The following is a 12,161-nucleotide window of genomic DNA, read 5'->3' as shown; positions in this document are numbered from 1 at the left end:
TTTTTTAAAGTGCCAGATAGAAAATATTTTAAGTTTGTGGGCCACATGGGCTTTGCCACAGTGACTCAACTCCGCTGTTGTAGCAAGAAAGCAGTCTTAACAATATGTAAATGAATGCGCAGAGCTGTGTTCCAAGAAATCTGATTTACAAAAAAAGCTAGTGTGCCATAGGCCATAGGTTGTGGTCCCCTGCTCTCACCAGCACACCACACTGGCCTACTTCCTTCTCAAAGCCTTCCCTGATTACCACATAGATAAATTTCTTCTGCTTCTGGACATCTACCATAGTAACTGTTGTAATACCATCATCCTAAATCATATATCCTTGTTTATATACATATGTCTTGTGACATCTTCTTTTGTTAACTATATTGACAAAAGCTTATGCCAAGGAGTAAGTGATTTTATATATTGCAATATTTTGTTGTACCTCTCTATAACACCCAACCCCATGCTACAGATTATAGTAGTTTAGAAATTTACATGAGTATATCTGGAGAGTTTTGCCTCTATAAAGCCATTCATCTAAGTTCACATAATAGAAATGTAAAAACTGGACAATAAAGATGTTGATATGGAAACGCAGACAACTGCTGTATAGCCAAGGTTCTATGGTCAACATCTTTGATCATGAGTTTTTTTAAAGTAGAAAAAATATTTGTTTCCATTTTCTCAGTTTCAATTTTCTTCTCAGACTTTCCTATCTCAAGGAATCCTAATTTATCAAAACTATAAGTCCGTGATGTATTATTCTAAGAATGAGTAATAATTTAGGTAATAATCAAGGTATAGATGTTGATAATATTTTTCACATTTTAGAAATGGGTAATAACACCATTTTCCAGGATTAAAATTTTTTAGAATGAGCTCCTTTCTATGAAACAATGGCTTTTTGGCTTTTTTGGGCAGATAGCATTTGTTTTAAGATTTTTTTAATATTCAATTGTTCTTTCATTTACATTATACCCATATTTTTAATTCAGTCTATAAGAAGATACTTTGATACCTTGAGGCTCAAAGCAGATTTAAAACAGAATTGTCCTTTCAAGTGTTACTGAACACATCTGTAATGAAAAGTACAGGACAAGGATTATATGTGGTATGGGCTACAAGGTCTTTTAACTAGAGATGCCGTCAGTCTCTGAGAAATCCCTTTGCCCAGAGACTTGAAATTTGGTAGTCACAGAAGTGAAAACTTGGTGTAAGAAGGTTAGAGTTTTCTAACCTGGAGAAAACAAACAAACAAATGAACAAACAGGCAACATAAACATGAGTCGGAACGAGAAGGAATACAATTTAAAGTTAGCATGGTTTGAATTATCAGACTATGGCTGAAACTATTGACTGGTTACCCCCAAATCACACTCAAACCACTGTTCCCCTGCTTCCTCCACCACCAAGGCCCAAAGTCCTTGATATCTCAACATCCCTTAAAAATAGGGACAGCTACATGCCATGAGCCAGTAAGTCCGCAGTCGACATTTGCTAGAGGTCACTGGGAAAGCTTTTACTTCCTGATTAAAAGAGAAGGACTCAACAGGCACAAGCCTTTCCTCATTCTTCCTGCCCTGAACTAGAATATGATGTCTCGATCTGCAGAAGCATCCATCTTGCATCAGGCACAAGGTTTTGCGAGGACAACACCCTGACAACATTAAGCCTCTAAACAAAAAGGACACAACCGCTTTCCTCTAGACTTCTTGTCCTGGAAAAAATAAATCCCTATTATTTTATGTCATTGTACATAAAGCTTGCAGCTGAAAGCATTTCTAATTGATACATACTTGAAAACTACTTTTTAAATTGTCAGTTACTTTTGGGCCACATAATGTGAGTAAAAATTGGCTTTTAAGATAACCTTGGACAATAGGATTTCTTTCTCTTTGAAAATGTTTAATTTCATATTAATAATTATTAACTAAATCTGCCGTTATATTAAAAAATGAATAGTTATTATTAGTTCTTCATAATTTTGTTATTGACATTTTATTTTTAAAAGAACAAATCAAAAACTTTGAAATACAGAAAAAGTTACTTTTCTGGCTTTGACTTAGTTAATGTACCTTGTGCTCAATACCTCACAATATAATTTTTAAAAGTTCCCCCACTTAGCAAGGACAAAAATTATACCATTGTTACATAGCTGTCAGAATCCTGGTATTGTACAAATTTCATCCAGTATTATATGTCAAATGACGTATGGTATAAATAAAATTTAACCTGCCTTAGACATAGAACAAGAGATTTAGGATACTTTGTGAAGGTTTCTTAACTGGAAGGCTGAATGTATCTAAAAAACATTAATTGCTTCAATGATTTTAAATTGCTTTGTGAAGTACACAACAATTAAATGCTCTGATAATTGATTTAATTCAAGTGAATGGCAAAAATTCTACATCATAATACAGTATTTATAGCATACTACTAACAGGTGAAAAAACAATAAAATTAACTCTTCAAGTTATATAGGATTAAAAGACCTCAAATAAAACTTAGGTTCAGAACAAAATTTAGGTTATCAAGAAAATGGCAGAAGCAATCCAATATGGGCAAAATATCAAAAGTATCTTGGTGAGCTCTTTTGGGTCCGTTCAAAAGAAGCTAAGACACTAAGGGGAAAATAGACTACAGGTTGACAGGTTGACTCACTGTATTGCTAGATTGTGCAATAGAAATCACTTTCTGACACTTGAGTTACTGTTACTGGGAACTTTGGTATATCTGGGAAAAACAATACACTTAGGCAAATGAGGTTATTAAATCAAAGTAAATTCCATCTGCCTTTCTTCTCACACTAAATTATGAGCTGTGTGCTCAGAAGGCTCCTTTCCTAGGCTGAACCAGAAGGGGGCCTTGAAGCACTGGCTAGAGCTGGAGGTCCCACGCACACTTCAGCAGCTACGCTGTACGGAAGGCCAGCACTGAGTACTGTCAATGCCAAATCTCAGAACTCGTCTCTTCCCCATGCTGGCTCAAAGATGACAAATACCTGAATAATTTAGATTTAATAAGCCTGAATAAGGTCTCCCATTGTAACCATTTCACTGAAAATAGAACATTCAAGAGCAGTTAAGTTTTAGTTAAGATAAAGCCTCATGTTACGTTTATATACTTTTCTCTAAGTCTCTTTCTATGTGTCAAGAAAAAAAGTCATAAAGTGTGTGTATATACATATAGTACGGAATGTTACTTAAAAGTACATCTTTAAGTCAGCAAAGTTCTAGAGACAAGGAGAGAGCACACAAATTTAAATGGCATTGAATTAATAAATGTATATTTAAAGTATACACACATGCAAGGTTGTAGTTAATAGCAATGTTTACTCCATTCAGAAATCCAACAAAATACAGTGATATTTATATTTAGCTCAATATAAGCAACTGTTGTGGGCAGAGGGCTGAATTTAGTGCTAAAAGACATGTTTAAAAAAATTCATTTTTCTAGGTGTACTTGTGAAAAATGTAAAATGATGCTTCTTTACAGGTTGCCAAGTATAACTGTTACTGTTAAACTATTATGTGTAAGGCTCTCAAAGTAAATACCAAGGTAAATGAAACTCAGTCTTAATTCTGAAGATACTAAGCATCTGGTGAAGAAGACAGGAACTCAGCTAACTCTATACAAGGCACTGTGCTAAGCATTAAGAGTAACGCCAATGAACCATGAAGACGGAAGATTAATCTAACATCAGTTCTAAGCCAAAGTGTATCTATCAGCATGCTAGTAAAGGCATATTAAAAAGCAAGCAGGCCTTCCCTGGTGGCGCAGTGGTGGAGAATCTGCCTGCCAATGCAGGGGACACGGGTTCGAGGCCTGGTCTGGGAAGATCCCACATGCCGCGGAGCGACTAGGCCCGTGAGCTACAATTATTGAGCCTGCGCGTCTGGAGCCTGTGCTCCGCAACAAGAGAGGCCGCGATAGTGAGAGGCCCGCGCACCGCGATGAAGAGTGGTCCCCGCTTGCCGCAACTAGAGAATGCCCTCGCACAGAAACAAAGACCCAACACAGCCATAAATAAATAAAAATAAATAAATAAATAAATATTTTAAAAAAGCAAGCAAATGATAGTTAAATATCTGCTATTATTAAATTTACTACTAAAGAACTATTTACAATTAACTAGAATTCTCCAGGTCTTGTAATAATAAAAGAAAAATCACATTTGAATTCTTAATTCTAACATTAATCAGATTAATTTGTTTCTGGAATAAATGCCAAATTCCACATGTGCTTAAATACAATGAGTCTGGCTCTTTTTTTTTTTAAAGAACAATTAGAAAAATGGAAGAGCAAATTCAATTTTTATAAAGTATGCTTTTACTAGATAAGCTTCTACAAAGGTATCTCACTTGAAGTAAACAGTGGTGAGCCACAGGCTTCCTTGGCTGTAGAATGCAGACCTTGAGTACCACCGGTGGGAGAGCCCTTTTCCTTACCTATAGCTGCCTGTCTCTGGAAGAATTTAGAAATGTTGGCTCATGAAGTTGTAGGTAAGTCTTTGCAGTCCACACAGTCTGAATCAAACTGGGCTCAAGTAACACTTTTGCAAAGGCTAACCAGCACAAGGGCATTCTCAGAAGGCCTAATGTATAGTACTTATTCTGTGAGGGCAACTGACTCTCGTTTGTCAAAGTGCAAGATGTATCAATGCATACATTAAAGAAGTATTGGTCCCCACTTCTAATTCAGTAAGGTTATAGGGCAAGTTCTTTCTGCTGAGCATTATATAAGGTGCTGAGAACAAATAGGAGATAGGAAAGAAGCATAGTCTCTAGGAACTAATAATTGTTACCACACTGATCCAAACTTTAAAGACTAAATTCTGAAAACATTAGATTGAAAATAAGACAGAAACAAATCTTTACCTTTGTATAACAATTAATCTTGTTCCCCAAAGCACTGTTTAACCTTAGAAGATGACTTTAAAAGGCAGCAGGGGGGGCTTCCCTGGTGGCGCAGTGGTTGAGAATCTGCCTGCTAATGCAGGGGACACGGGTTCGAGCCCTGGTCTGGGAAGATCCCACATGCCGCGGAGCAACTAGGCCCGTGAGCCACAACTACTGAGCCTGCGCGTCTGGAGCCTGTGCCCCACAACGAAAGGCCACGATAGTGAGGCCCGCACACCGCGATGAAGAGTGGCCCCCACTTGCCGCAGCTAGAGGAAGCCCTCGCACAGAAACGAAGACCCAACACAGCCAAAAAAATAAATAAATAAATAAATAATAATTAAAAAAAGAAGAAAAAAAGGCAGCAGGGGCTGGGAGTGGAGGGTCCTGCTCAACTTTAGTGTCTGGTTCAAGTACCTTTGCTATTAAGGGGGAAAACCTCAGTTTCTACTTTTTAATATTATATCCAAATAATATTAAGTTTCACTTAGAAGTGAATGTATACGTGCAGGATCCTTTTCACGTTGCTTCAGTAACCCATAATTATTCAAAACCTAATGAATTAATGTCAGTCTGACTCCAGTTAAAAAGACAATGTAGGAAAGTACCATCTCCCACTATGGGGATAGGCCTCTAGAAATTAATAACTGGGAAAACAGGTCATGAAATCACTTATAGGCATTCAACAAAAAAAAAAGAGCAAATCTCTTTCTCTCTTGCTAAGGGTATGTGTCTCAAACAGGTTTCTTCATATCTATGCCCCCTTGTACACCACCTCTCCCCCCATCGCCGCCCCCCCAAAAACCATTTGATCTTGAGCCTTTACGTCTTGCTCTTTTGTACTGCATGCATCAGTGAATCCTCCTGTTAGAAAGAGAAACCCATGCCACTCAATTATTTTTACTCAATAGGCTTAGAGTTAGAATTATAAATTTAAAAAAATTCCAAAGTATATTGTAATTTGAAATTAACCAAGTCTTTCAGCTAAAGAACACTAATTTCATGAGCATCTTCCACTTGAGAGACATTCTGCACTCCATTGATTTTCTTCTTTCTCATCACATACATACTCTGATAGCCATACGCAAAGAGTAAAAATCAAGCACAGAATAATATGCTTTCAACCTAGGTAGTACTTCACATAAAATTATAAACTGTCATATGATGAACATTTTCAACACCAGTAATGTACAAGAAGTCTTCAGATGATCTGCGATTTAATGTGAACACCAATTTAAAATGTGTCAAGAGTTCAAGGTAACAAATACTTAAGTGCCACATACTGCCAATGATTTTCTTCCTTATAAAAACATGGTTTTCTTACTCTCAAATGCTATAGGAGGCCAATCTCTTTCACTGACACAATAAAAAAGATCCATATCTTGGAAACAGGTGAAAAATCCAGTACTTTAATAACACAGACTCATTCATTCCTAATAAGATTCTATCCTTTTTGATACTTCAAAGCAGAAGACCTATAAATAGTTGGGATTCAAAGTGCATCTGGATTTCGACTGTTTTGGTATTTATTTTCTATCTCACTTACTTGATTATTAACTGATTCTCAATCAAACCCTTTCAAAAAGATCTTCTGATAAAGGCCCTGAAAGAACTTCATTGCCAGTATTATTATTAATTATTATTATTACATGGGGGAAACGACCCAGTGACAGCAAGTATTCAATTTCACAAAATGAATCAGTAGCAGAGCCTGAAGGAGAATCTGAGACTCTGATTCAGGATGATCTATTTAATCAGAAATAACAAGGGCAAACACAATCTTTTCCAAGCCTAACTATACCGTAGTACCCATTTTTCCCCTAAAATCATTTTCACAGGGTCATATCAGCTATGTGGATTAACAGACTCTCCTGTGATGTAGCAAAGATAAAATCCCATCCTTACCATGGCTGCTAAATTTAGTGGCTACTGTTGCTTTTTCTTTCTTCTAAGCTCTTTGCTGTCTCTAATACTTACCTGATCTACTTGAGGACAATCGAAAAGCAGCTGTTTTTCTAAGATCTCTCCTGCTATATATTCCTCTAGTGGGTGAGAGTATGGGAGGGAGTGTTGGAGTATATACATTGATAAGTCACTTAGGCTTATCAGTAGTAGCACTCAGTAGGATTGAACTTGAAGCTATGAAGAGAATTCTTTCCAGCCATTTCTTTTCAGAAAGGAATTTTGTGTGTATTACAGAAATAAAATCCCCAAATCATGAGTAAATCAGCAAACCATGAAAACAAAACAAAACAAACAAGAATAGACAAATAGGTCCATTTTATTGACCCTAGTTCAAAAAAAACCAAAAACAAAACCCAGATTAAAGTATTCAGGCAGACTCTGAAATATACAACTATCGCAAGGAAAGCATTTCAGAGCAAAATGTGCTGCAATATGCTACTATGATTAAAAGCCATGTAATCTGGAGAACCTCTAACAAAAAGAAAAAGAAAATGAACTAGGCAAATAGCTTTTTACAGTTTTTTTCTAAAAAAAAAAAAGGCTGTAATTTTGTCATAGTTACACAAAGGTAGATGCGACTTTCATCTTAGTATTAAAACATATTTTCATCTATTGGTGTTTAATTACACTCAAAGAAATCACACATGGTTTAATACTAAGAATAAACTATTATTTTATGACACTATTACATGTGTTAAGTCTGAGCCCATCATAACACATACTAAGGGAAATCATTTAGCATGCACTATCTAAACAGAAAAGATCCTTGCACAGCTTTCCTTGTACTTTTGTTTTTTAAAATGTACAAATATTACTAGACACAAATGAGAGAATAAGGAGCAGCAGTGAAGTACACCACACGTTCCCACTGTAGGCTGCTGAGTCCTAGTCTTTGTTCCGATAGTTTAAAGCCACTGGGAGGAAAGCGAAGTGTCTCTATTAAAAAACATTTTTACATTATTGCTGGCAAAAGTTATACTTCTGATAGGTTCAGTCATCGTGATTATTCCTGACTGTATTTCCTTCTTTAATAGAGATCTCTTTCAATTCTAGGAACCTGCAGTATAACCACCCTGGAAAACAGGTCGGTAGCAGGGCAATCTGATACAACAACGTGAAGGATAGACAGTAACGAAGAATGCTAAGTTATTTTTCTAGTGAAACAGTTCTGAAGTAATTCTCTATCAGTGACAAAATTTTTGTTTTTTACCAGCTACGCACCTATCCAAATATCATCCACCTTGTCCTCAATTAGCAGTTTCCTCAATATTAAAATTTCCCAGAATAGTTTTAATGGTACAACTCAAACCAAAAACACTAACCACGCCCTTTATACCCTAAGTCAAGCCACCTTTTGCTTTTTAATCCCCCCTCAAACTCCCAAAACGTACATCTTTCACCTAAAAGGGTTTGCACCAGTTCCCTAACCCGAGTCAGAGACTCTTTTTAGCTGTGCCTTGATAAAATTCCTATTGGAAGACGCTTTCTCCCGGGCAGAGGAGACGCCCAAAGAGGCACCCACGCTTACCTCCCACACACCTGCAACCCCTGGCGGGATGCTGGAGCAGAGGCTCCGAGGACTGCGCTCCTCTCCTGTTCCTGCTCTCCTCTCTCCCGGGAAACTACAGTCCAGGCTGCGCCTTCGGCTGCTACAGGGACCTAAGCTCCGCCTCCCCCTCCTCTAGTTGGCGAATTCGGCAGCTGTTGCTCCTCCCCCTGCTGTTCCGGCTGCTGCCCTGGCTGAAGGCGGCGGGAAGCTGCTCCCCTGGTACCTTAGCGCTCCCCACACTTCTGCAGCTGCTCTGCCGCTTCCCTTCCCCGGGGACCCCTCTCCCTTCACTCAGTGGCCTGAACCTAGAGCAGCCTCCCGCCCCGTCCGGGCACCTCCGCGAGGAGCCCAGGCTCAACCTATCCCTGCCCGAGCCGCAGGTCTCGCCGCTCGGTGTGCCTGATGCTTGGCCGCTTTCGGGGAAACTGCTCCTCCAGCCAGGGTGCATCCTCACACCGAGCCCTCCCTCCACCCTGGCTATTCTCCCGCGGCTTCCTCTCCGCCCTCGCAGCTCGGCCGCCCCACGTTCCCCACTTGGAGTTCTTCCCCCGCCCCCCTTCCTTCCTCGGCTCCGCTAGCCCGCCCCCACAATGGGTGAGTCGCCTGCCGGGCCGACCCTGCATCCTGATTGGCGCAGGTGAGAGCTGACCCCTCCCTTCCCCTTCTTTCCGTGCACCCTCTCTCTTTTTCTCACCTCCTCCCGCAAAGGCAGGGAACTCTCCTACTATTGGCTAAAAGTGTCCCCACCCATCGCCTTAGGCTCCACCGCATGGCCTGACGGGAATTGTAGTCTTGCATGTGCAGGAATTGCCGACAACGCCGGCGAGTGGGACTACGAGTCCCCATAGGACCCTGCGCGACTCCGGCTGGGCAGGATTCCGGACAACGCCTGGTTCCTCTCGGGTCCTTCCGGCGTCGCCGGAGTACATTGATCTGGGAGTTGAAGAGGGCTCCAAAGGTGGCAAGTGAAGTCAGTGCCTCAGTTGCCGGTAAGGTGTGGCTGTTCTGTCCCAGTCACCGTAGTCCCGCGCGGAGCAGAAGAGCTCTGGGGTCACACGGGGGTCGTGGCTGAGGCACTCGGGCTTGGTTCTGGCAGGCGGAGCGGACGGGGCTGGGAACGGGGCCCTATGGGCGTAAGCGAGGTTACCCTACGCGAGTGGCGTAAAGCGGGTTTGTAAATGCCGCCTGCCCTGCTCGGGCCTGAACGCCTCCAGGAAGTCTTCTCTAGGTGGGGGCGGGAGGGGAAGGGCGAGGTTGGCCTCTGGTGCCCCCGGAGGAGGGAGAGGGCGGATGTGCCTGGGGTGGGGTCCTCTGAAGGTGTGGCTTGGGGCGGGGAGATGAGGCTGCTGTTTTCCCCCTGCTTTAGAAATAGGATAGGGAAGGAGTGGAGGAAGGAAGGGGCGCTTGGAGTGTGCTTTTGAGGTGACTCGGGTTATGCCCTTTGAGGGAAGAGGAGAACTGTGGAAGAAAGAGCCAATGTTGACAGAGACCTACGGATTCAGTACCAGTTTCATGATGTGGTCCCTCTGAGGAGGTAATTTTGCCCTAAGTAGAAAAGCGTAACGCTGTAAAGATGTAATTCCTAAGATGTATTTACTGTTTTCCTGTTTACTGTTTTCAAAGAGCATTCACAGTTGCATGCTGATGAGGAAACTGAGGGGATAAATGATGTACCCAAGGTCACACACGTAGGGACCGATCGTCTGAATCTAATCTAGTTGTAATCCAGCTTCTGCATCGGAGCTGCCGCACCAGAAAGGAGTAGGGAGTTTGTTTTTTTTTTGAAGAGGGTGGAGGAAGTTGCAAAGTAATGAATTTTAGGTATTTCTAAGAAGCCATCTGTGAGGTGAAGAGTTTTTTTGAGCTGGAGAGAAATTCCTCAGCAAAAGAAAAACACGCACTCTAACCTGTTGGAAAAATAGGAAGAATCAGTTTCAACTTACCTATTTTTTCCTTTTATTAGAGGTATATTAAGGGATGGACTGTGCTACCATTTTAAAGGGTAGTTGATGGGACAGGAGAAATTCAGGTAACAATACAGCTCACCCTTACTGGTGAAAGATACTCCTTTCCCTTCCTACCTTAGTCTTTACTCTGTTTTTTTACTCTCAGCTGAGAACAATGGGATTAGGATTCTTTCACGAAACTTATTTTACACTTTTTCAAATAATACAGCAGCAAGAGAGAGTTTATTTCTAGTTGTGCTTATTACTAGAAAAGAAGATACGTTGCATTTCTTGGAGGTGGCATCACATTTTTGTTGATTTTTATTTACTTCCCCTCATTTTCTTGGCTCGTGTGTGTGGTGTGTGTGTGTGTAAATAATAACATCAGACTTTTGTATATTTTATTTTTCTTAGCGTCATCTATGAGTTTTAACTCATCCTTATTTTACATTAAAGAATGGAAAAATGGACATTTGTGTTTCATATTGAGCAGAAAGCTGTGTGCTTGTTCCAGTCTTACCCACTGTTGTCACCAATTATAATTACAGTTCACAAATATTATTATTAGACAGTTCTTTAATAGAATTTTAGGAGTATGTTCATTGACATCAAGAGCTCTTCCTGATAAGTTTATAGCTAAAAATCGGGTATCTACTGATAGCAGGTAATCAGTCATGGTTTACTGTTGTATAAGTTGACCATTTAAATATGCAGCACTTTGAATGTACTCTGAAATTATTAAAATTATCCACAATGTGTTTAACTTTTGAATGCAAAAACACTTTATAGGATCAGATGTACTCTTACATTCCCCTTTGATTGAAACTAAGATGGTCTGGAAATTAATATGACTTTTAAAATGAAAGAGAGGTATGATACTATAGAATGAAGTAAAATAAAAAATAATTAGTACCATAAGTAAGTAATGCAGTAGACAAGGAAGGAAGACCGACTGAACAAATGGAAAATTATGTGGAGGTGACTGGCTCAGTGCTGTGTTAGAAGGGTGCGGTAGTTTAAATAGACCATAAACTGAATATGAGTCAGTTCTGGTAAAGCAAGAATGTGAAAGTATTTTCTATATGGCCTTGTAAGCATTTGCTTTTTGTTGGAGGAAGTGAGAAATGAGTTCTTATTTTTGACATGCAGTTAGGAGGTTGTGGAATGACTTTTGAACCAAAAGTCAGGAAGATTTGGAAATTAGTAAAATTAATATAATGCACTTGTCTAGGGAGTGTTAGTTTTTGTCCTTGGTTCGATTCTACACCAACTGCTCTTCATCTCCGAGCTTCATTATAGTATTGATATTTCACCAATGGCGAATGGTGAGTAACGGAATGGTGGGATAATGTTTCTATTGTATTTATCATCTTTCAGTCACATGCTGGAGTACTGTGGTCATTTTGGAGCTCTGCACACTGAATAACTTAGGGCTCACAGAATGATGTGGACACTTGTATTTTTATAGTAGTTTGCAGTTCACCAGTGTCCACATTTGTTGTCATTTTGGGTTTTGCAGGAGCCTTGTGTGAACTTTTGGACCTCATCTCTTATAGGGCTTAGGATGTGTCCCGTATACATGATCTTTTTTTCTTTAAGGATGTAAGATCTGTAAGAACAGGACTGTTGTGTTATTATTGTGTTTCCCAGTAGGTAAAATAATTGGGTACCTGTTTACAAAGAATAAAGAAGTTCAGATTGGTTAAGTGCAAGATCATGTAGCTAGTAACTGGTGGGACCAAGGCATAATCCAGGTCTTCTGACTATAGATCTTTAATATTGTGGAATAAAGACTCAGTTCCCTTAGATTATTTA

At 39.9% G+C, this 12,161-nt stretch overlaps 2 protein-coding genes across 4 annotated transcripts in view; one reads left to right on the top strand and one right to left on the bottom strand.

The window, feature by feature from the left end:
• SERPINI1 (serpin family I member 1) overlaps positions 1-8,506 on the bottom strand; it is a 67,118-nt gene extending 58,612 nt beyond the window's left edge. The window contains exon 1 of the mRNA XM_059921984.1: positions 8,380-8,506. The gene's annotated coding sequence lies outside the window, so the exon portion shown is untranslated. The remainder of the gene's footprint in view (positions 1-8,379) is intronic.
• A 727-nt stretch (positions 8,507-9,233) lies between these two features.
• PDCD10 (programmed cell death 10) overlaps positions 9,234-12,161 on the top strand; it is a 39,987-nt gene continuing 37,059 nt past the window's right edge. The window contains exons 1-2 of one of the 3 annotated variants that reach the window (XM_059921983.1): positions 9,234-9,389; positions 9,852-9,934. The gene's annotated coding sequence lies outside the window, so the exon portion shown is untranslated. Of the gene's footprint in view, positions 9,390-9,846; positions 9,935-12,161 lie in introns of all 3 variants that reach the window. The other 2 variants (XM_059921982.1, XM_059921981.1) reach the window with 2 other exon arrangements.

Source organism: Balaenoptera ricei, chromosome 4 (assembly GCF_028023285.1).
Source record: "Balaenoptera ricei isolate mBalRic1 chromosome 4, mBalRic1.hap2, whole genome shotgun sequence".
Taxonomy (NCBI): Eukaryota; Metazoa; Chordata; class Mammalia; order Artiodactyla; family Balaenopteridae; genus Balaenoptera; species Balaenoptera ricei.
This window is presented reverse-complemented; position numbering and strand designations above follow the sequence as displayed.